This window comes from Rhinopithecus bieti, unplaced genomic scaffold (genome assembly GCF_001698545.2).
Source record: "Rhinopithecus bieti isolate Rb0 unplaced genomic scaffold, ASM169854v2 scaffold_30846, whole genome shotgun sequence".
Classification (NCBI taxonomy): Eukaryota; Metazoa; Chordata; class Mammalia; order Primates; family Cercopithecidae; genus Rhinopithecus; species Rhinopithecus bieti.
This window is the reverse complement of record NW_016814438.1, coordinates 2,102,711-2,126,226: the sequence shown is the minus strand read 5'-3', so window position 1 is coordinate 2,126,226 and position 23,516 is coordinate 2,102,711. Positions and strand designations below refer to the sequence as shown.

General features: G+C 36.5%; 1 protein-coding gene across 1 annotated transcript in view; it reads left to right on the top strand.

Moving 5' to 3' along the window:
* Positions 1–23,516, top strand: part of DLG2 (discs large MAGUK scaffold protein 2) — a 2,095,027-nt gene that overhangs the window by 49,729 nt on the left and 2,021,782 nt on the right. The window lies entirely within an intron of this gene.

Below are 23,516 nucleotides of genomic sequence, written 5' to 3'. Positions count from 1 at the left end.
AATTAGATCCCATTTGTCAATTTTTGCTTTAGCAGCACAATTTATAATTGCAAAACTGTGAACCAGCCTGAATGCCCATCAACCAACGAGTGGATAAAGAAAATGTGATATATATATATATGTGTGTGTGTGTATGTGTGTGTGTATCATTTTATATATCTATATCATTTTATACAGGTATCATTTTTTATATATATGCACACACACACACACACACACACACACACACACACACATACATACCCCCCCACCATGGAATACTACAAAGCCATAAAAGGAATGAAATCATGGCATTCACAGTAACCTGGATGGGGTTGGAGTCATTATTCTAAGTGAAGTAACTCAGGAATGGAAAACCAAACATTGTATGCAGAGTCATCAAGAGGGCAAGGGGTGAGGGATAAAAGACTACACATTGGGTACAGTGTACCCAAGTACACTGCTTAGGTGATGGGTGCACCAAAATCTTAGAAATCACCACTAAATTACTTTTCCATTTAGTAAATCCCACCTGTTTCCCCAAAACTATTGAAAGAAAATAAAATAAAATTAGAAAAAAAAATAAACTGGATTAGATGGTTACTTTTCCCAATTAACCAGGGGTTGAGAGATTGTGAAGCATCTAGAAAAATCATAAACACATTAAAAAACACATTTTATTTGCAGGTATGTGGTGTGACATAACTTATATTTGTGACCCCACTTTACTGAGGCATGTAGATCTCAGTGCTGGTTTTCACCTTTATACTCCTTTCCAGTTTGGTATTGAGTGTTGATTAAAAGGACCAACCAAAAGAAAGAGCGTGGAAGAAAAAGTATCCCATGAGTATCTCGTAGGAAAGGCTTCTCCTTTATGCTGTTAGTTCCGGCTCCTAGCAAAAGATAGAAGAGGTAGAGAATGAGGAGCATTCATCTACAAGCATCAGTCCTAAGAGTTTCTTAAGGAAACATTTCACTTTTACATCAGAAAGTGTTCTCTGCTCAGAAACCACAGAACTTCTTAGACTGTGTTAGGAATTCCAAACATTTCAATAATAATCTACAGACATACCATATAGAATATATTTCAGGCCAGGCATGGTGGTTCACACCTCTAATCTCAGCACTTTGAGAGGCTGAGGTGGGAGGATCACTTGAGGCCAGGAGTTTAAGACCAGCGTGGGTAACATTGTGACACCCTGTCTCAACAACAACAACAACAACAACAACAACAACAAGCTGGTCATGGTGGTGCACGTGTGTTGTTCTAACTTCTTGGGAGGCTGAGGTGGGAGGATTCCTTAAGCCTGGGAGGTTGAGGCTGCAGCAAGCTCTGATCACACCACTGCTCTCCAGCCTGAGCAACAGAGTGAGACCCTGTTTAAAAACAAATAAAACAAAACATATATATATACACACACACACACACATACACACACACACATATACACACACATACACACACACACACACACACACATACATATATATATATATATATATATGTTCCCTGGTTTCTAGTTCTTTATTCCCCAGGTTCTAGCTGATATTCAGTTTCTAGTTTGCTGTCAAAACAATAAGCCTTCACAAAATCATAAGGTTAGAACTCTCTTTGCAGGAATATATATTTGCAAATCGAATCATCAAATGTACCTAGAGCCAGCAAACTCCAGAGTATGCCAGTCCTTACAAAATGCCTTAATCATGAGTCCCTAAAAGTTTAAAACTCACAGAAACAAATTATACTGCATATTAAATGCTTTCAGCAAAGCCTTGAGTTTTGAAAAAAAGTTATTCAAAAATAATTTCCAAAATAAGCCTTGTGCTTCAGAAATAGTTGCTGCACGAGTTCTTTTTTTGTAGAAATGGGATTTCGCCATGTTGCCCAGACTGGCCTCGAACTCCTGACCTCAAGCGATCCACCTGCCTCAGCCTCCCAAAGTACTGGGATTACAGGAATAAGGCACCGTGCCTGGCCTGGACACTAATATTCTACATGATTTTGTACTCTCAAATTTGTATTATCATCATTATTTTGTCTTTGCAGATAATGTAGTTTTTAGATCTGTTCCTTGATCACCTATCCAGTAATAATTTCTTCCTCCACAGCATCTTAGCCGCCCACTCTTATGTTTTATGCTATATCTTAATATTATTAATAGGCTCTTACATCTCACTTTTAAACATCCCACTCTCTGACCACCACTTATCACCTCCTCTTATGGACCCAGTTCATTTCTATACTTCCCATATCAGTAATTGTTTGATTCCACAACTACTACTAAATCATTGACTCTACACATTTTCATGCTTGTTAGCTACTGTAAGTCTTCATGTCGTACCTCACCAAACTTAGAATACACGGTTCATTACTGTGATTACTCAATTTGCATGCATCCTCAATTTCTTTGTTTTTCTCTTCATTGGGGAGGCAAAAATCAGCCTCTGGATCAACCTGTTCTGTCTCCTCCATGTGTACATCAAGGCAGACAAATATAGCTGAAGAAATACTGTTAACTGTTTTCACTTTAAATTTATGACCAAACACCTATTATACTTCCTCAGACAGTCCACTTTCTTGTTCTCCCAGGGAACATTTTCAAACCTTCTTTCTCCTCAAATGCAATATACCTCACCTTCTTCAACATTAGCTGCTGACCTTTCTTCTTATTTTATTGAGACAATGAAAACAAACAAAAGAGAACTTTCTTATCTTCTCACCACTTAATCTACCAACTTACCTATATCTGCATCCAAATATTCTGCTTTCCCTTTTATTAAAGTGAACAAACTCTATCCTCTTATCTGTCAAATCCTCCACTTGGTTAGAGTATCAGTCATAGTCCTAGCAGGTAAGAGAAGGCCTTCTCTTTATTTATTTATTTATTTATTCTGAGACAGAGTCTCACTCTGTCACGAGGCTGGAGTTCAGTGGCAGCATCTCAGCTCACTGCAATCTCCACCTCCCAGGTTCAAGCAATTCTCCTGCCTCAGCCTCCTGAGGAGCTAGGACTATAGGTGCATGCTACCACGCCCAGCTACTTTTTTTTTTTGTATTTTAGTAGAGATGGGGTTTCACCATGTTGCTCAGGCTGGTCTTGAACTCCTGATCTCAGGCAATCCACCCGTCTCTGGCCTCCCAAAGTGCTAGGATTACAGGCGTGAGCCACTGTGCCCAGCCAGAGAAGGCCTTCTCAGAGAGATTTAAGTGAAAGATCTGTTACAAAGATATGAGCAGAGTTAAGAGGGCCAAGGAGGGATGGAAGCACTGGGGAACTAGGAACAACGAGACTGCTTAAGGAGCATGGAGAATGAGGTGTTACTGTAACACAGTATGGTATTGAAGGGGCTGCCTGACAGAAGCTATGGCTTTAAGAAGAGGAACACAGCCACTGCTAAATTAGGGCCTAGTAGGAAGAGAGCTGGGGGAATGAACATCCCAACCCTGATTTCTTCTCTTCCCTGATTTCCTGCTGGTGCCTCCCATTAGTGGACCCCAATTGGAAGCTAGAGGATAAGGGAGCTAGATGATACAGTCTGTTGAGGTCAGCCTCCTGGGGCACAGAACAGGATGGATAACGGAAGAAACATAATCTGTGAGGACAAATGGAGAAGATCCATGGCAGGTTATGTCCCGACTTCTCCTCATTTACTCAAGGAATATTATTCTTCCTCTATTTGAAATCAATTTTTATTTTCCTATTTAATTATTTCATTAGCACACAAACATCTTCTGTTAAACAGTTTGGTGTAAGGGTTAAGAGCATGGATTCTGGAGCCAGATTGCCTGGGTTTATGTTCTGGGTTTGTGTTCTAGCTCCTCTGCCACTTGCAAGTTGTATGATTTTAGGAAAGTTTTATAGCCATTCTGTGCCCCAGTTTCGCTTTCTGTAAAATGGGGATGATAATAAAAGTATTCACCTCATATGATTGCTGTCAGGAAAAATAAATTAATATGTGTATTGCATATCTCACAGTGCCTAGCACATAGTAAATGCGCAATAAGTGTTTGCTACTATTGTCATCTTTAAAATCCATTCCCTTCATCTGTCATCTCCCTTTACCTTGTCTTCTGTTGTCCTCTGACTTCTGTTTGAGTTTGGCCAATGGAAGGTACTAGTGGGTGATTAGTGAGTGGGAGGAAAGAGACGTTGGGATCTTTCTTCTCCTGGGTGCTTTCTGGGCCATGATTTAGCAGTGAATACATTCTTCTACATAAAGCCACAGTTCTTGTCATGTGGCCGTGTATTAGTCCGTTTTTACACTGCTGATAAAGACATACCTGAGACCGGGAAGAAAAAAAGATTTAATGGACCTACACTGCCATGTGGCTGGGGAGTCTCACAATTATGGCGGAAGGCAAGGAGGAGCAAGTCACATCCTACGTGGATGGTGGCAGGCAAAGAGAGAGAGCTTGTGCAGGGGAACTCCTCTTTATAAAACCATCAGATCTTGTGAGACTTATTTACTATCATGAGAACAGCATGAGAAAGACCCAACCCCATGATTCAATTACCTCCCACTGGGTCCCTCCCACAACATGTGGGAATTGTGGGAGTTGCAATTCAAGATGAGATTTGGGTGGGGACACAGCCAAACCATATCAGGCTTCTCTCCCATTTCTGTGAACCCCTTCACAGCAAAATGTATACAAAATTCTTTATGGCTGGGCACAGTGGCTCATGCCTGTAATCCCAGCACTTTGGGAGGCTGAGGTGGGTGGATTGCTTGAACTTAGGAGGCAGAGGTTGCAGTGAGCTGAGACTGCACAATTGCACTTCAGCCTAGGCAATAAAGTGAGACTCTGTCTCAAAAAAAAATGTTTTTTATACTCACAGTTCATACCTTTTCATCTCCTATTTTCTCCTGCAGCTACCCCATGTTATGTTTTTGTGTCCTTCACTCTCCACCCAAAGTATAAGTAAGCTTGTACATACTTATCAAGGTTATAGAGACCTCCATGTTTCAAATTTCACTGTTGAATTCTTATTTTCAGGAGCATTTGGCATACCTTAGCGTGTCCACCTTCTTGTACATACCACTTTGTTCACTTTTTTCTTCTAACCTAAATGTAGGAGCACCTTAGACTAAGTCCTCAGGTCTCTCTCTCTCTTTTTTTTTTTTAAATTTAACTTTTATTTTGATTTCAAGGGTATATGTGCATGTTTGTAAGATACATAAACTTGTATCATGGGGGTTTGTTTTACAGATTATTTCATCACCTATGTATTAAGCCTAGTACCCATTAGTTATTTTTCCTTGTTCTCTCCCTCCTCCCACCCTTCACCCTTCAAAAGGCCCCATTGTGTGTTATTCCCTCTATGTATCCATGTGTTCTCATCATTTAGCTCCCACTTATAAATGAGAACATGCAATATTTGGTTTTCTGTTCCTGCATTAGTTTGCTAAAGGTAATGGCCTCCAGTGCTCCATCCATGTTCCTGCAAAGGACATAATCACATTTTTTTTTTAAATGGCTGTGTAGTATTCCATGGTGTATATATACCACATTTTCTTTATCCAGTCTATCATCTATGGGCATTTAGGTTGATTCCATATCTTTGCTATTGTGAATAGTGTTACAATGAACATGCACATGCATGCATCTTTATAATAGAACAATGTATATTCTTTTGGGTATATACCCAGTAATGAGATTGCTAGGTCAAATGGAATTTCTGTCTTTATGTCCTTGAGGAATTGCCACACTGTCTTCCATGATGGTTTAACTAATTTACACTCCCACTAACAGTGTATAAGCATTCGTTTTTCTCTGCAACCTTGCTAGTATCTGTTATTTTAACACTTTTTAGTAATAGCCATTCTGACTGGTGTGAGATGGTATCTCATTGTAGTTTTGATTTGCATTTCTCTAACGATCAGTTACATTGAGGCTTTTTTATATGATTGTTGACCACATGTATGTTTTCTTTTGAAAGGTGCCTGTTCATGTCCTTTGCCCACCTTTTAATTTTTTTTTCTTGAATTTGTTTAAGTTCCTTATAGATGCTGAGTATTAGACTTTTGTTAGATGCATAGTTTGCAAAAATTTTCTCCCATTGTGTAAGTTGTCTGTTCACTCTGTTGAGGGTTTCCTTTGCTGTGTAGAAGCTCTCTAGTTTAATTAGATCCCACTTGTCAATTTTTGCTTTTGTTGCAATTGCTTTTGGCATCTTCATCATGAATTATTTGCCCATTCCTATGTCCAGAATAGCATTGCCTAGGTTGTCTTCCAGGGTTTTTATAATTTAGGGTTTTACATCTAAGTTTATAGTCCATCTTGAGTTAATTTTTGTATATGGTATAAGTAGGGGGTTCAGTTTTAGTCTTCTGCATTATGGCTAGCCAGTTATCCCAGCACTGTTTGTTGATTAGGGAATCCCTTCCCCATTGCTTGTTTTTGTCAGGTTTGTCAAAGATCAGATTGTGGTAGGTGTGTGCCCTTATTGCTGGGTTCTCTATTCTGTTCCACTTGTCTATGTGTATGTTTTTATACCAGTACCATGCTGTTTGGTTACTCAAGTCAGGTAGCATGATGCCTCCAGTTTTGTTCTTTTTGCTTAGGGTTGCCTTGGCTAGTTGGGCCTTTTATTGGTTCCATATGAATTTTAAAGTAGTTTTGTCTAGTTCTGTGAAAAGTGCCAGTGGTAGTCTAATAGGAATACCATTGAATGTATAAGTTGCTTTGGGTGGTATGGCCATTCTTATGATATTGATTCTTCCTATCCATGAGCATGGGCATGGAACGTTTTTCTATATGTTTATGTAATCTCTGATTTCCTTGCCTCGTTTTTTAAAAAATCTATACTCTCTACTTAGGTAGGTTCATTCAATCCCATGGTTTTAAATATCTATTGGCTGATGACTCCCAAATTTATATCTGTATCCCTGACTTGTATCCTGTATATATACTATTGCCTATTTAGCATCTTCCACTTGGCTGTCTATCGAGCATTCTGAAACTTATCATGTCCAAAACTGGACTCTTAATTCCTCCCTTTGCTCACACTCAACTTGCTTTTCTCCTAATCTTCACTATCTCAATAAATGTCATCATCATTTATCCAGTTTACTCACACCCAGAACACAGGCACCATCATTGATTTTCTCTTTTTTTTTTGCACCCCAATCCAATCTATTTGCAAATCTTGTTGGCAAAATTTCCAGTTAAGTCCAGAATCCTACCATGTCTTACCATCTCCATCATGCCATACTGTCCTAAGCCACTATAGTCTCTTATCTGGTCTACTGCAGTAGCCTCTTAACTGTATCCATTTGTTTTCACTCTTATGCCATCTATTCTCTGCATAGCATACAAAGTGATATTTTAAAGCAGAAGTTAGTTTACCTCAGTATTTTGAAAATCTTTCACTGGCTTCCTATCACTTTCTAAACAAAATCAAAGTCCTTATTACCCTAAGGCCTTGCATAATCTGAATCCTAGCTACTTCTCCCACCTCTTCTACTAACACGCCCCCCATTGCCTACTCCTCTCCAATTATGTTGGACTTGAACTTTACCTTGAATAAACTTTCTACTTCAGAACATTTGTACATGCTGTCTCTGCTGTGTGGAATTCTTTGCTCATTTTCTTACTAGTTGATGTGCCTGCTCAATTGCCATCTCCAGCCTTTCCTTATTTCCATCTAAAATAGCCACCCTTCTCCCATTACTCTTTTCTCTGTTACTCTAGATAATTTTTATTTATTGTATTTATCAACATATACATTTATGTTTATTTGTGTTATTTGTGATGTGTTCCCTCCCAACTGTAATGCCATCTTCTTGAAGGAAAGAACTTGGTTGTCTTGTTCACTCTTTTAATCCTAACACTTAGCAGAGTTCATGGACTATAACATAAGATTATGTAATTAGGTGAATGAGGGAAAAGCTAATTTCCTACTGATTGTTGACTTTTAAATTTTGACAAGCTAAGTATATTAACAGTTGCTTTGTTTTGCTTTTCTTTTAAATCAAAGTTATTAGATTCTTTGTGAAAAGTACTATGTTCAAAAAATCCATTTAAAAAGGATCTTTGGGTTTACAAAAGTTTAGAGTTAATTCAGTAGAAATTTTGCATTCTTTCCAGGGTCTTTGTGCCAAGAACTCAGAGGATCAGATAATGTGATTTATGAGGTCAGGAAAGTACATCAGGTTAATTATACTATTGCGTTGCTAGACAATCTCTTGGAGTTTGCTGGTATGCAGCAATCAAAACAACATCATTTAAAATTGGTAGACCTATTAAAGTATGCAAATTTTACTTGTTTACATGTTCTGTTCCTTTTTGAGGTTACTGCTGATAATATAAAAATACGATATTTGCAATACTATGAAAATTTGACAGAATAAAAATATGGATCTCTGTTAATAGTATGACCTAGCTTCTAGTGTTTAATCGAGAAGACTTCTCAGATATTTTTTTTGTGACATATTTGAACATTTTCCTTTAGAATTCTTGAGTGAATCTCAGCTCTCTCAATAAATGTAAAACTACCATTGAAAAAGTATTCTTATTGATGCAATTATTCATTATATTTTTCTAAGCTTTTCTTTAATTTGCTTGTTAATAGAACAGATATTTATGGAGCACCTACAGTGTGCCAAGTGCTGTTCTAGATGTTAAAGTCAGACAGATATTCCTGCTCTTATGGAATTTATAGTTACATGGTAGATATCAGCAATATATAAATGTATAGTATGGAGAAAAATAGGGGCAGGAAGGGTAATCTGAAGCACCATGAAGTGGGAGAAGAGTTGCTGTTTTAAATAGAGTAGTTATTAAAGTCCTATTTAAGAAGACATTTGAGTAAAGACTTGAGGGAGCTGAGAGAGTGAGTAGTATGGTTATCTGCAAAGGAGAGAGAAAAAGCAAATGCATAGGTAGTAGTATGCTTAGATCATTCCAGGAATACCAGGAGCACACTGTGATATACTCAGTCACTGTTTTTTTGTTTTTTTTTTTTTTGAGACAGGATCTCACTCTGTCATGCAGACTGGAGTGCAGTGGTGCAATCATGGCTTGTTGCGGTCTCTACCTCCTGGGCTCAAGCAATCCTCCCATCTCAGCCTCCCAAGTGGCTGGGACCACAAGTGCACACCACCATGCCTGGATAATTTCTATTTTTTTCTTAGAGATGGGGTCTCCCTATGTTTCCCAGGCTAGTCTCCAACTCTCAGGCTCAAGTGATCCTCCTGCCTCAGCCTCCCAAAGTGTTGGGATTACATGTATGAGCAACTGTACCTGACCTCAATCAGTCTTGACTGAGAGACAGTAGTAGGAAATGCTTAGTTTTGGTGGGAAGACAGATTATGGAATTTCTTGGCCATTATTACGATTTTTTTTTTTTTTTGTGTGAATGAGGTAGGAATCCAGATTTTGAGAATAATAATAATAGGATCTGACTTATGTTTAAAATGATCATCTCTGCATTATATATTGAGAATTGACTGAGAGGATGCAAGGGAGAAAATGGAGGAGAATAATTGGGGGTTTTCTGTAATATTCCAGGTGAGAAATAGTTGTAGTTTAGATTAGGGTATGGCAAAAGTGGGAGTAGTGAGAGTAGTTAGATTCTAGATTTTGAAGATAAGGCCTGTATTAGTCTGTTTTGTGTTGCTATAAAGGAATACCTGAAACTGGGTAATTTATAAAGAAAAGAGGTTTATTTGGCTCACGGTTCTGCAGACTGTGCAAGCCTGGCACCCACACCTGCTCAGCTTTTGGTGATGCCACAGGAAGCTTTTAGTCATGGCAGATGGAAAGAGGAGCTGGCGTGTCACATGTTGAGAGAGGGAGCAAAAGAGAGAAGGGGTGGGTCCCAGACTCTTTTTAACAATCAGGTCTTGCAGTAACTCATTACCACAGGAAGGACACCAAGCCATTCATGAGGGATTCATCCCCATGACACAAACATCTTCCATTAGGCCCTACCTCCCACATTGGGGATCACATATCCATATGAGGTTTGGTGGAGACAAATATCCAAACTATATCTGAGCCAAGGAGTTTGCTAATGGATTGGGTGGTAGGTATAAGAAAATTAGAAGAGTCAAGGAGGAGTCTTTTTCTTTTTTTTTTCACCTGAGCAGCTAGAGTTATGGCCTTCTTATTTTCAGAGATGGAGAAGTGTAGAAAAGCAGCATATTTGAGGGGTAGGGTAGAAAATCAGGATATATACTAAGTAAGTAGCTTTTTTTTTTTTTGAGACGGAGTCTCACTCTGTCGCCCAGGCTGGAGTGCAGTGGCCGGATCTCAGCTCACTGCAAGCTCCGCCTCCCGGGTTTACGCCATTCTCCTGCCTCAGCCTCCCAAGTAGCTGGGACTACAGGCACCAGCCACCTCGCCCGGCTAGCTTTTGTATTTTTTAGTAGAGACGGGGTTTCACTGGGTTAGCCAGGATGGTCTCGAACTCCTGACCTCGTGATCCGCCCATCTCGGCCTCCCAAAGTACTGGGATTACAGGCTTGAGCCACCGCGCCCGGCCGTAAGTAGCTTGATATAGAAATTTGGGGTACCAGGGAGATATCAAGGTTAGAAATTTAAATTTGGGAGAAAAGTCAGAGTATCAGTGTTTTTAAAACCATGATATTTGAAGGAGAAGAGGTCATGAAATGTGCAATAATATGAAAATTTTTTATTAAATTCTCTGAAGCTTGATAATATTCATAATTGAGGTAGTTAACATTATTTTCTTGCCAACTTTTATGCAAAATAGTTTCATTAAAATTTCATTTTGAAACCAGCTAGTTGAAAATAGCACTGCTTTTTTTTTTATCAGCTTTTACCTTTTTTAAATTAAAAAATTAATCTCCCAATTTCTTGAAAATGTCAATTTCTAGGTAAGAAATTTAGTCTAACTGACTTGAGCTCTAATTTCTGTAAATAGTAGCAGTATGTGATCCAATTTCAAATTTAAAAGAGGTCATGTTATTCAAGCATTTTTAAGGATCTACATGATTTATTAACACACATGAATTTAGCTTTTGAGTCTTCTGGAATTGATTTAGCAAGATCATTGCTAATGTGTTAGAGATTAGGGCTAGAAGTAGATGACTCTTGAAATTGTCAGAGTTCTTGACTGTAAATAGCAGACTGAATTTATGTAATTTAAATAAAAAAGGGACTTATTGGATTTATTGGGGGAATATAAGATAGTTGGCAGGAACTGCAGGAGGGCTGGAGATCAGACTCAGAAAATAGGAACCAAGAAACACAAAGCACAGTCAAGATTTCTCCACAGAAAGAGTGGGATACTGGCACACTGGTACTTTGCTATCACCAGTGGCTACTGGCCACTACACTACCGGACTCTGACTCATTAACACTTGTCATGGTGCCTTACACTCTTGATTCTACTATAGTCACCATGAATTATTTTTGACCATCCCAGTACTCCTAATTCACTCTGTGGAGGGTAAAAGTCCTTGCTTGTTTAATAGATATGTAAATATAGCACTTTACCTTGAAAAAGAACTGAAGTTTGCTTGTAAAATTAGGCGCCATAAACTTTGTAGCTTGTGAGTTATTGTGAAGTGGTGGAAGGAGGGTTGTATTAGGCCATTCTTGCATTGCTATAAACAAATACCAGAGACTGGGTAATTTATAATGAAAGATATTTAATTGGTTTATGGTTCTTCAGTCTGTACAAGTATGACACCTACGTCGTTCAGCTTTCAGAGAGGCTTCAGGGAGCTTTTACTCATGGCCGAAGGTGAAATGGGACCAGGCATGTCACATGGCGAAAGCAGGATCAAGAGTGTGGGGGAAGGGGAGATGCCACACACTTAAATGATCAAGTCTTGTGTGAACTCAGAGTGAGAGCTCACTTATCACCAAGGGGATGGCCCAGGTCATTCTTGAGGGATCTGCCCCCATGATCCAAATACCTTCCAACAGTCCCTACGTCCAACATTGAGGATTACAATTTAACATGAGCTTTGGGCAGTACATCCAAACTATATCAAAGGTTATTTGAAATCAGACAGAAACTTTTAATAGCAGATGTGGATGAATGTGTCCCTAACACATGCAGTGAAGTTAGGAAGCTAGTAGATGTTTGAGTTGTGTGCGTGTGTGAATTTTGCATATTTCTCAGTTACTTGGTTCAAATGGGTGCAGTTTCCTGCCTTCATCTCATGTTTCTTACAGAGAAAATTGTGGGTGGGCTTCCCAGAAGGAAATCTTTAATAGGGACTTGAATGGGATAAAACTTCTTGGTATGCTCAGAAAGATGAATGCATAGGGGACAAGGAGGAAAACATAGATATTTGGGAAAAATAAGGGAAGGAAATAAAACAAACTGTAACAAGCAAAACGTGGGAATTTTTTGAAGAAATAAAAATCAAATACATTTTGAGTTCCCAGAAAGCAAATTTTGTGATTCTTTTTCTCACTGTGTGTCTGGCATACATCCAATAATAATTTTCATTGAGTGCCATCTGCAAGGTCTTGTTGTAGGCTCCTTATGTAAACTATTGATAATTCTTGCAACAACAATGTTCAATAGTTATTATAATTTTCCATGTGATGAAAACTATAAATCGCTAGATCTCAGAAGCTCAATGAACCCTAAATATAGAAATATTATGAAAACCTACAGCTGGAAAAATGGCAGAGTAAGGACTTTTAAAAGTTCATCCCTCCATAAAAGCCAATAAAAAAATGGCCAAAACTTTCGGAATTAACTTTTTCAGCACTTTGGAAATTAACCAAAAGCTTGTAGCGATTAGAAGAGCACTTTGTCAAGAGAAAGAAGCTGAATCTCTGTAAGGACAGAGAGTTTTATGGATTAAAAAAAACTTACTCTGGTCCTGTCTTATGTTTCCCAGATCAGCATTACCACTGGAAATAAAAACCTGCATTTCTGCTACAGGTATATCTATTAAAACAGATAAATATATATGGTAGCTTCTTGAAAGACCAGCTCAAAAAATTTACCTTTATCTCACCTAAGTCAGAACTTACCCACTACTAAAGTAGTAAACCCAGTACTGGTACATTAGTCAAAAGTATTTATAAGCAAATATTTTAGTTGCTTTCATTGGATGCAACAAATAACAGTTCAGGTGAGCAAGAGGCTAACTAAAACTCTTGGGAAGAAGCTGGGTAATAAGATACTTTGGGGATAAAGGCTTTGAAAAGTTCTGACATTTTCTTATGAAATTGGGAGACCAAATGCATGTATATGGATGACTGTGCACATGCCCAGGAAACCTGAGTAAATTTAATCTGAGCAAAGTTCAAAGTCCCTGTTGGCTGACTTTGAGCCTCTGCAGAATCAGAATATGAAGGCTAAGGCAGAGTTGTAACTGCTTGCATGAGTGTTGAAGGTGTATCCTAGCATACACAAAAGTTCTTCTGCAAAGACAGGAGGATTTTTGGTTTCTAATGATTAAGGAAATCTCTGTCTAATCATCAGCTGATCACTAAGCAAAGGAAAAAGAAACTTCAGAGGCCACACATGACAAAGAATACAAAAAACTTTACAAAATTAGTTCAAAAAAGATTACTAAACAAATAAACAAAAACAAGTGAACATCCTGAAACAACAAATCCTAGGGAAGAGTGAGAAAATCTCATTTCACAAGTTGCCACATTATATTTTAAGTGACCAGTTTTAAACAAAAATTTATAAGACATGCAAAGAAACAAGAAAGCATGGCCCATGCACAGAAGAAAATACAATCAATATAAACTGTCCTTAGGTAGCCTAGAGATTGGATTAACTAGGCAAAGATTTTAAATGGTTGTTTTAAATATGTTCAAAGACTAAATCGAACCATGTTAAAAAAACTAAAGAAAACCATGAGAACAATATTTCACAAAATAAAGAATATTAATAAGAATACTAAAAATTTTAAAAAGTCAAACAGCAATTCTGGTTTGAAAAGTACAGTAATTGAAAGATTTACTGAAGAGGCTCAACAGTACATTTGAACAGGTTGGAGAAAGAAATTCAGTGAATGGAAGATAAGTCAATTGAGATTATACAATTTGAGGAACAGAGAGGAAACAAATGAAAAAAGTGAACAGTGCCATAGAGATCTGTGAGACACCATTAAGTGTACCAACATACACATAATGGCAGTATCAAGAGAGGAGAGAAAGAGAGAAATGGAAATTTGAAGTATTTGAAGAAAGAAATTTGAAGTATTTGAAGTATTTGAAGAAATAATAATTGAAAACTTCTGAAATTTGATGCAAACCATTAACCTATACATCCAGGAAGCTCAACATACCCCAAATAGAGTAAACTCAAAGAGATCCACACACCATAATCAAACTGATAAAAGCCAAAGCCAAAGAGAATTTTAAAAGAAGCAAGATAGAAGCAACTCATTAGTATAAGGGAGTCTAGTAGGATTAACCACTGATTTCTCATTAGAAATAGTGACACCAAACAATACTGTAAACCAAGTGGACCTAACAGACATCTATAGAACAATCCACTAATAACAGCAGATTGCATATTTTTCTCAAGTGCATATGGAATATTCTTGAGGATAGACCATAGATTATACCACAAAATAAGTCTCAATGAATTTTTTTTTCAGATCTTCCAAATGTTGACATATTTCATTATATAATATCGGATAACCACATTTATTAATATCATCATCCATCTCATATATAGGAAAACTATCAAGCTTACAGTGGGTGATACAAGTTTTTCAAAATTCATTTTTTTAAAAAAACATTTTAACTTTCATTTTAGATACAGGAGGCACGTTTGTAGGTTTGTTACATGACTATGTTGTACCAGGTAGTGAGCATAGGAACTACTAGGTAGTTTTTCAACCCATGCCCCACTTTGTACCCCCCCCTCTTCCCTCTGGTAGTTTGCAGTGCCTGTTGTCCCTTTGTTTATGTCCATCTGTGCTCAATGTTCAGCTCCCACTTGTAAGTGAGTACATGCAGTATTTGGTTGTCTGTGTCTGAGTTAATTTGCTTAGGATGATGGTCTCCAGCTCCATCTATGTTGCTGCAAAGGACATGATTTTATTATTTTTTAATGGCTGCATAGTTCTTCGTTGTGTGTATATACCACATTTTCTTTATCCAATCAACCATTGATGGGCATCTAGGTTGATTCCATGTCTTTGTTATTGTGAGTGTGTGGTGATGAACGTGAGTGCATGTATCTTTTTGGTATAATGATCTATTTTCCTTTGGGTATATACCCAGTAATGGGATTGTTGGGCCAAATGTGCTTCTGAGTTCTTTGAGAAATCTCCAAAGTGCTTTCCACAATGGCTGAACTAATTTACCAACAGTGTATAAGCATTCCCACCAACAGCATATAAGCTTCCCCTTTTCTCTGCAGCTTCACCAGCATCTGTTGTTTTTTGACTTTTTAGTAATAGCCATTCTGACTCATGTAAGATGGTAGCTCATTGTGGTTTTAATTTCCATTTCTCTGAGGATTAATGATAATGAGCATTTTTTCACATGTTTGAAAGGCCGAAATCATACAAAGTATGCTCTTCAACCACAATGAAATGAAATTGAAAATCAATAACAGAAGGAAATGTGGAAAAATCACAAATATGTTGAAATTAAACAATACCCTTTAAAATTACCAGTAGTTTAAAGAAGAATTTGCAAGTGAAATTAGAAAATACTTTAAGATGAATAGAGAAAAAACAGAACAACATACCAAACTTATGCAGTTGAAGCAGTGCTCAGAGGGAAACATATAGCTATAAATACTTACATTAAGAAAGAAGAGGCCAGGTGTGGTGGCTCATGCCTGTAATCCCAGCACTTTGAGAAGCTGAGGAGGGCGAATCACCTGAGGTTAGGATTTTGAGGCCAGCCTGGCCAACATGGCGAAACCTTGTCTCTACTCAAAATGCTAAAATTAACTGGGTGTGGTGGTGGGTGCCTGTAATCCCAGCTACTCAGGAGGCTGAGGCAGGAGAATTGCTCAAACCTGGGAGGTGGAGGTTGCAATGAGCTGAGATTGCACCATTGCACTTGAGCCTGGGTGACAGAGCGAGACTCCATCTCAAAATACAAACAAACAAGCAAACAAACAAAAAAGAAAGAAGAATGATCTCAAATCAGTGACCCAATCTTCCACCTTACAAACTAGGAAAAGAAGAATGAACTAAACCCAAGGCAAGCAGGGAAGGAAATAATAACGATTAGAGTGGTGATAAACAGAACGGAAAATGGAAATGCAACAGAGAGAATCAATGAAACCAAAACTGGTTTTTCAAAGTGATCAACAAAATTGACAAACTTTTAGCTAGACTATTAAAAAAAAGAGAGATGATTCAAATAACTAAAATCAGGATTGGAAGTGTGAGCTTTACACTGATCTTACAGAAATAAAAAGGATTATAGGAAAATACTCTAAGCAATTGTATGCCAAACAAATTAGACAACGTAGTTGAAATGGGCAAATTTTTAGAAACATAATTTGCCAAAACTGAATAAATAAAAGAGAAATATTTGGATAGACTGATAACAAGTAAAGATATTGAATTAATAATGAAAAAAACCTCCAACCACAAAAAGCCCAGCACCAGATAGCTTCAATGGCGAATTCTACCAAATGTTTAAAGAATTAAGAGCAATCTTTCTCAAATTATTCCAAAAAATTGAAGAGGGGAGAATACTGTCTAATTAATTCTGTGAGGTTCGTATTACTCTGATACCAAAGCCAAACACAGTAAACATGGTGAATCCCCGTCTCTATTAAATAGAAAAAGATTAGCCAGGCGCGGTGGTGCATGCCTGTAATCCAAGCTACTTGGGAGGCTGAGAGAGGAGAATCACTTATACCTGGGAGGCAGAAGTTTCATTGAGCCAAGATTGTGCCATTGTACTCCAGCCTGGGCAACAAAAGCCAAAACTCTAAAAATCTAAAAAAAAAAAAAAAAAAAAAAAAAAAAAAAAAAAATCTAGGAGCACATTAAAAGAGTTTACACTATGAGGGATTGAGATTTATTCCAAGGTAGTTTAAAATGTGAAAACCAATGAATGTAATATACCATATTTATAAAATGAAGGAAAAAATTTAAATGATTGTCTCAATCAGAAAAAGCATTTGACAAAATCTAACACACTTTCATAATACATACACTCAAAAAACTAGGACTAAAAAGAAACTTCCTCAGCCTGCAAAAGGGAATCTACAAAAAACCCACAGTTAACCTCATACTTAATAGTGAGAGACGGAAAGCTTTCCTCCTAAGATTGATAATAAGATGAGGATGTTTGCTCTTGACACTCCTATTAAACATTGTACTGGAAATTCTAGCTAGGGAAAAATAGGAAAATTCTTTCCAAAAAAAAATTAGAAAGGAAAGAGTAAAATATATTCCCAGATTACATGATCTTGTATTTAGAAGACTCTAAATAATCTACAAAAAAAAAATGAGTAGAGCTAATAAACAAGCTCAGAAAGATTATAGAATACAAAAGCAATGCACAAAAGCTAGTTTTACATCAGTCATGAGCAATCCAAAATTGTTCATTTACAATAGCATCAAAAAGAATAGAATACTTAGGAATAAATTTAACCAGGGAAGTATAAGACTAAAACTCTAAAACTTTCCTCAAATAAATGAAAAAGACCTAAATGAACAGGCATTTTATGTTCCTGGGTTGGAAGACTTAATATGGTTAAGATGGTAATACTTCCTATATTGATATACAGCTTCAATAAATCCCTATCAAAATACCAATAGCTGTTTTGCAGAAGTGAAAAGCTGATTCTAAAATTCATACGAAATTATGAGGGGGTCTCAAATAGCTAAAACAATCTTGAAAAGAAAGAACAAATTTGGAGCACTCACACTTCCTAATTTCAAAAGTTATTACAAGGCTATAGTAATCAAGACAGTGTAGCACTAGAGAGATAGACACATAAATCAATGGAATAGAATTGAGAGTCCAGAAATAAAATCATACATCTTTGGTCACTTGATTTTCAACAACAATGCCAAGGCCCATTCGAAGGGGAAAGAAAAGTGTTTTCAATAAATGGTGCCAGGACATATAGCTAGCTCTGTGAAAAATAATGAATTTGGGTCCCTGCTCCACATTATATAACAAAATACATAACTCAAAGCGGATTAGAGACCTAAATGTAAGAACTAAAACTGTAAAACTCTTAGAAGGAAACATAGATATAGATCTTTGCAATGGACCGAATGTTAGCGTATCCCACAAAATTCACATTTTAAAATCCTAACCCCCAAAGTGATGGTATTAGGAGGTGGGGCCTCTGAGAGTTAATTAGGCCATGAAGACAGATTCCTCGTGAATGGGACCACGGGAACTCTCTTGCCCTCTTTCTGCCGTATGAATATGTAATGAGAAGTCAGCATCTGCAACCCTGAAGAGGGCTCTCATCAGAACCTGACCATGCTGGTACTCTGATCTCAGACTTCCAGCCTCCAGAACTTTGAGAAATAAATGTTTGTTGTTTAAGCCACCCAGTCTATGGCATTCTGTTATAGCAGTCCAGATTGACTAAGACAATCTTTATGACTTTGGATAAGGCAATGATTTCTTAACTATGACACCAAAAGCACAAGCAGGAAAAGAGAGAAGAGATAAATTGGACTTCAGCATTTGTGCTTCAACGGGAAGTTAAAAGACAGCCCACACAATGGGAGAAAATGCTTGCAAATCATGCATCTGATAAGGGTCTCGTATTCAGAATATGTAAAGAATTGTATGGATTAACATAAAAAAGACAACCCAATTAAACACTGGCAAATTTTTGAAAAGACATTTTTCCTAAAAAGATATACAAATGACCAATAGGTACATGGAAAGATGTCCAACATCATTAGTCATTAGGGAAATGTGAATCAGAAGCACAAAGTGATACCACTTCATACCCACTTGGATGGCTATGATGAAAACAAGTGGAAAATAATAATTGTTGGCAAGCATGGTAAAAATGGAAACCCTGATACATTGCTAGAGGGAATGTAAAATGTAACTGCTGTGAAAAACTATGTGGCAGTTTCTCAAAAAATTAAATATAGAGTTACCACATGATTCAGTAATTCTACTTCATGGTATATACCCAAGAGAATTGAAAATATATATTTACACAAAGATGTGTAAACTAATGTTCATAGCAGCAATATTCATAGTAGCTAAAAAGTGGAAAAAACCCAAATGTCCATCAACTGATGAAGAAAATGTGGTATATTCACAGTGGAGTACTATTTGGCTATAAAAAGGAATGAAGTGCTGATACATGCTACAATATGGCTAAAACTTGAAAACATTATGCTAAGCGAAAGAACCAGTCACTAAATGCCACTCACATTTTGTATGATTTCAACTGAAATGTCTACTATAGGCAAATCTATAGAGTCAAAGTAGATTAGTGTTTGCCAGAGGCTAAGGGTGCAGGGGAATGGGGAGTGACTGCTTAATGAGTATGGGGTTGATGAAAATGTTCTGGGATTTGGAATTACATAGTGGTAATGGTTGCTCATTATTGTGAATATACTAAAAATCACAAAATTGTGTACTTTAAAATGATTAAAATGATGAATTTCATTTTATATGAGTTTTATCTCAACCCCTCTACCCACAGCTTACATTTATACTTAATCATGAAATATTGAATGCTTTTCCCCTAAAACAAGGATAACTACTCTCATCACTTCTCATCACTGGCTAGAGAACCTAGCCAGTGTAGTAAGGGAAGAAAAAGAAATAAAAAACATACAGATTGTAAAGAAAGAGGTAAAACTGTTTAATGCATAGCTCACATAATTTTGTAGAAAATCCTATGGAATCTACAAAAATGCTCATAAAACTTGTGAGTTTAGAAACATCACAAGATACAAGATCAATATGTAGAAATCAATTGTTTTATATACTAGTGATAACAAAAATTAAAATAAAAAATACAGTACAATTTACCACACATCAAAATATGAAATATTTAGGGATAGATTTAACAAAATCAAGACCTATTCACTGAAAACTATAAAACTTTGCTATCAGAAATTAAATAAGACCTGAATAAATAGAAATATATTTTTTGTTCATTGCTTGGAAAATTGAATATTGTTAAGATGCTAGTTCTCCCCAAATTGCTCCATAAATTCTATGCAATCTCAACCAAAATCTCTGCTTTTTAAAAAGTTGACAAATTGATTCTTAAATTTCTATAAATGCCAAAAGCCTAGAATAATGAAAGCAGTTTTGAAAAAGAAGTTGGACAAGTACAAATTTTGAGACTTATTATAAAACTAAAATAATCCAGAAAATGTGATATTGACACAGGATACACATATAGATCAATGGAACAGGGTAGAGAGACCAAAAATAGATTCAATGTATAGGGTGAATTGATTTTTGACAAAAGTGGCAAAATACTTTAATGGGGAAGATGGTAGTCTTTTCAACAAGTGATGCTAGAACATTGAGTTCTAGCACTAGTAGAACTAGAATGTGAAAAAAGTGAACTTTGGGCATATCATGTTGAAAAATAACTCAAAATGGATCACAGACCTAAGCACAAGAACTGAAAATATAAAACCTCCAGAAGAAAACATAGGAGAAAATTCTTGCAACCACGGAATGAGCAAAGATTTTTCAGGGCCCCCAATGCACGAAAAAAAGGAAAGAGGAAAAAATGAACCTTATCAAAGTTAACTTTTGCCTTTTAAAAGACACCATCAAGAAAATGAAAAGGGAAGCCAGAGAGTGGGAGGAAATATTTGTGATGCATACATGTGACAAATGACTTGTATTATAAAGAAGTCCTACAACTGTAGAATAAGAAGACAAACCACCTGATAATGGAAAAAGCGTTTTGAAAACAAGATATTCTAATGGCAAGTAAGCACTTACAATGTGTTCACCATCTTTAGACATTAAGAAAATGCAAATTAAAGCCACAGTGAGATACTAGTAGACAAATTTAGATAGCTTAAAATTTAAAAAGCTTATACGAAATGTTGGCAGGAACTCATACATTTCTGGTGGGAATGTAGAATGGTACAACCACTTTGAAACAGTTTGGTAGTTTTTAAAAAAGTTAAACTTATTTATTTTAACCTACCATTCCACTTGCATATATTTACCTAAGGGAAATGAAAATATTTGATCACACAAAGCATTGTATAAGAATGTTTGTAGCAGCATTATTCATAGTAGCCCCAGACTGAATCCCAAATATCCACGGCTAGGTGAACAGATAAACCAGTTTTGGTATATCCATATAATGGAATATTATCCAACAATAAAAAGGAATGAAATACATTAAACCATACAACATACAACAACATAAATCAATCTCAAAAACATTATGCTGAACAAAATAAGCCAGATATGAAAGAGTACATACTATATGATTCTATTTATATGAAATTCCACTTAAAAGTCTAGTATGTCTTTACAGAAAGCAGATAGTGGTTGCCTAAGGTTTGGAGTCCAGGGGTGGGAGGACACATGGGTTGGGAAGTGGCATAAAGAAACTTTTTTTTTTTAATCCATTCATTTACTAATGGACATTTGGGGTCCAGTTTGAGGCTGCTATGAAAAAGCTATAAATATTTCTGTGCAACTCTTGGAGTTATGGAAATGCTCTATATCTTGATGGTTGTGTTAGTTACATGAGTATAGACATTTGTCAAAATGCGTCAAACTGTAAACCTAAAATGGAAGCATCTTATTTTATGTAAATTATACCTCAATAAAATTGATTTAAAAAATCCCACTGTGGCTAAAGTAGGTAAAACTGCTTGCTCAAGTTTACATAGCTAGTAAGCGAGAGAGAATGGGATAAACTCATGCCTATCTGATTCCATGTCTATCCTCTTTCCATTATGGCCTACAGCCTTTTAATACCCACAACGGGTGCTCAATTAATATTGAATTGAGTATAAATGTGACCAGAGGAATTAAAGGCTTTAAAGGTGAGCCAAGAAATATATATTTAATTCTGAAGGTATTATACATTGGAAGAACTGGAGAAATAACTTAGGTACTCCCTTCTCTGTGTTTGCATTGTGTCTTGAGCTTAATGCTATCATTTTAAAATCACATTTTAATTTTTAAAATTATATACGACCAGACTGCCATGTCTTTAAAGGAAGAAGCTTCCTCTAATTCACCATTTATCTCTAGCTCTGACTGGCACATAAAAGGGCTCAGAAAATGGGAATGAATGAATGAATGAATAAGAAGTCCATGATTGGGCTTTAGGGAATACTTACTGTTCGATAAAAGGCATGAGACAAGGCCATTTTTGAATTGGAGAAAAGCAATTCTGAAATAGACAGTAGAAGAGTAGACTGTGAGCATGGTATAGTGAAAACATGAGCTTCTGGATTAGGTCCTGGCTTTGCCACTTATTAACTGTGTGATTTGGGGCAATTCACTTTACCTCTCAGAAGTCTGTAGTTTTTAATATGCAAATGGAAGATACTAATACTTTAAGGAGTTGGTTTTGAGGATAAATGAAATAAAATATATACACGAAGAGTGTAGCATATCTTCTGGCTAAAACTGAGTGGTCAGTACAAATGGTAAACATTTTCCTTCTCTCATTTTCTCTTCTCACTGATATCCAAGGAATTCTTAGCTCTAAATTAAATAATAATTTAAAACGCGTTCTTTTCAGATTTACAAGGACTCTAGGGTGAAAGTAGTTCTAAGTAATATAAAAGTTGCCTGGATCAACTTTATTTTCACCTGCTGCTCATGACTCTTACACTTTACTCCAAAAGTGACAGCAGAATTAACTCCAGCACAGGTGGACATTCTTGCTTTGTAACTAGAAACCTACAGTGACATTTTCTGGTGGTACAGCTCCTTTTTCAAGCAAAGGTATAGTATTGCTTTTTTGAAAGGTAGAAAACATAGTTCTGTGGTTAAGTATATTGGCTACTAATTCAACTTGCAGATAAGTAATTTACTGGCTGTGTAATCTTGCGCTTTTACTCAATTTCTCTGAACCTCACTTCCTGTATCTGTAAAATGGAGCGAACAATGAATATATAAAAAGATTTATGTAAGGATTAAATGTTAAATGTGAATGGTTAGCATAGTAACGGCATATTATAAGTGCTCAAATTGTTGCCATAAACATCATTATTAAATTATTTAAGAGAGAAATGTCATTGAGAAGACTTACAGATCTAAGAGAACTGTACCAGTTTATGATTAGAACAGCTGCAAGATTTATAGCATAATGAAGTTAGTATACAATGTCTTCTATCTCCGTAGAACCATGTTTGCTAAAACTTCTTATGAGGTTGATTTGACAAGTCTTCTTTTCTGCTTTATCTATTCAAATAATTGGTTATTGCCAAATATGCTTCTTGCCTTCATTATAATATGACTTTAGAGTTTTAAGTGCTAATGCGAGGGAAATTTTGAAAACTGGTGAACAGTTGCTTAAGCCTTAATTTGAAAATTATAAATTATAAATATAGTTTCCCTTTTGTAATATTGGCAGGAATTGCAGGGTTTTTGAAAATATTTTTGTCATTTACTCTCAGTTAAAGTAAAGAAAATGAAAGTTTACCCAGCCTTTTTTTTT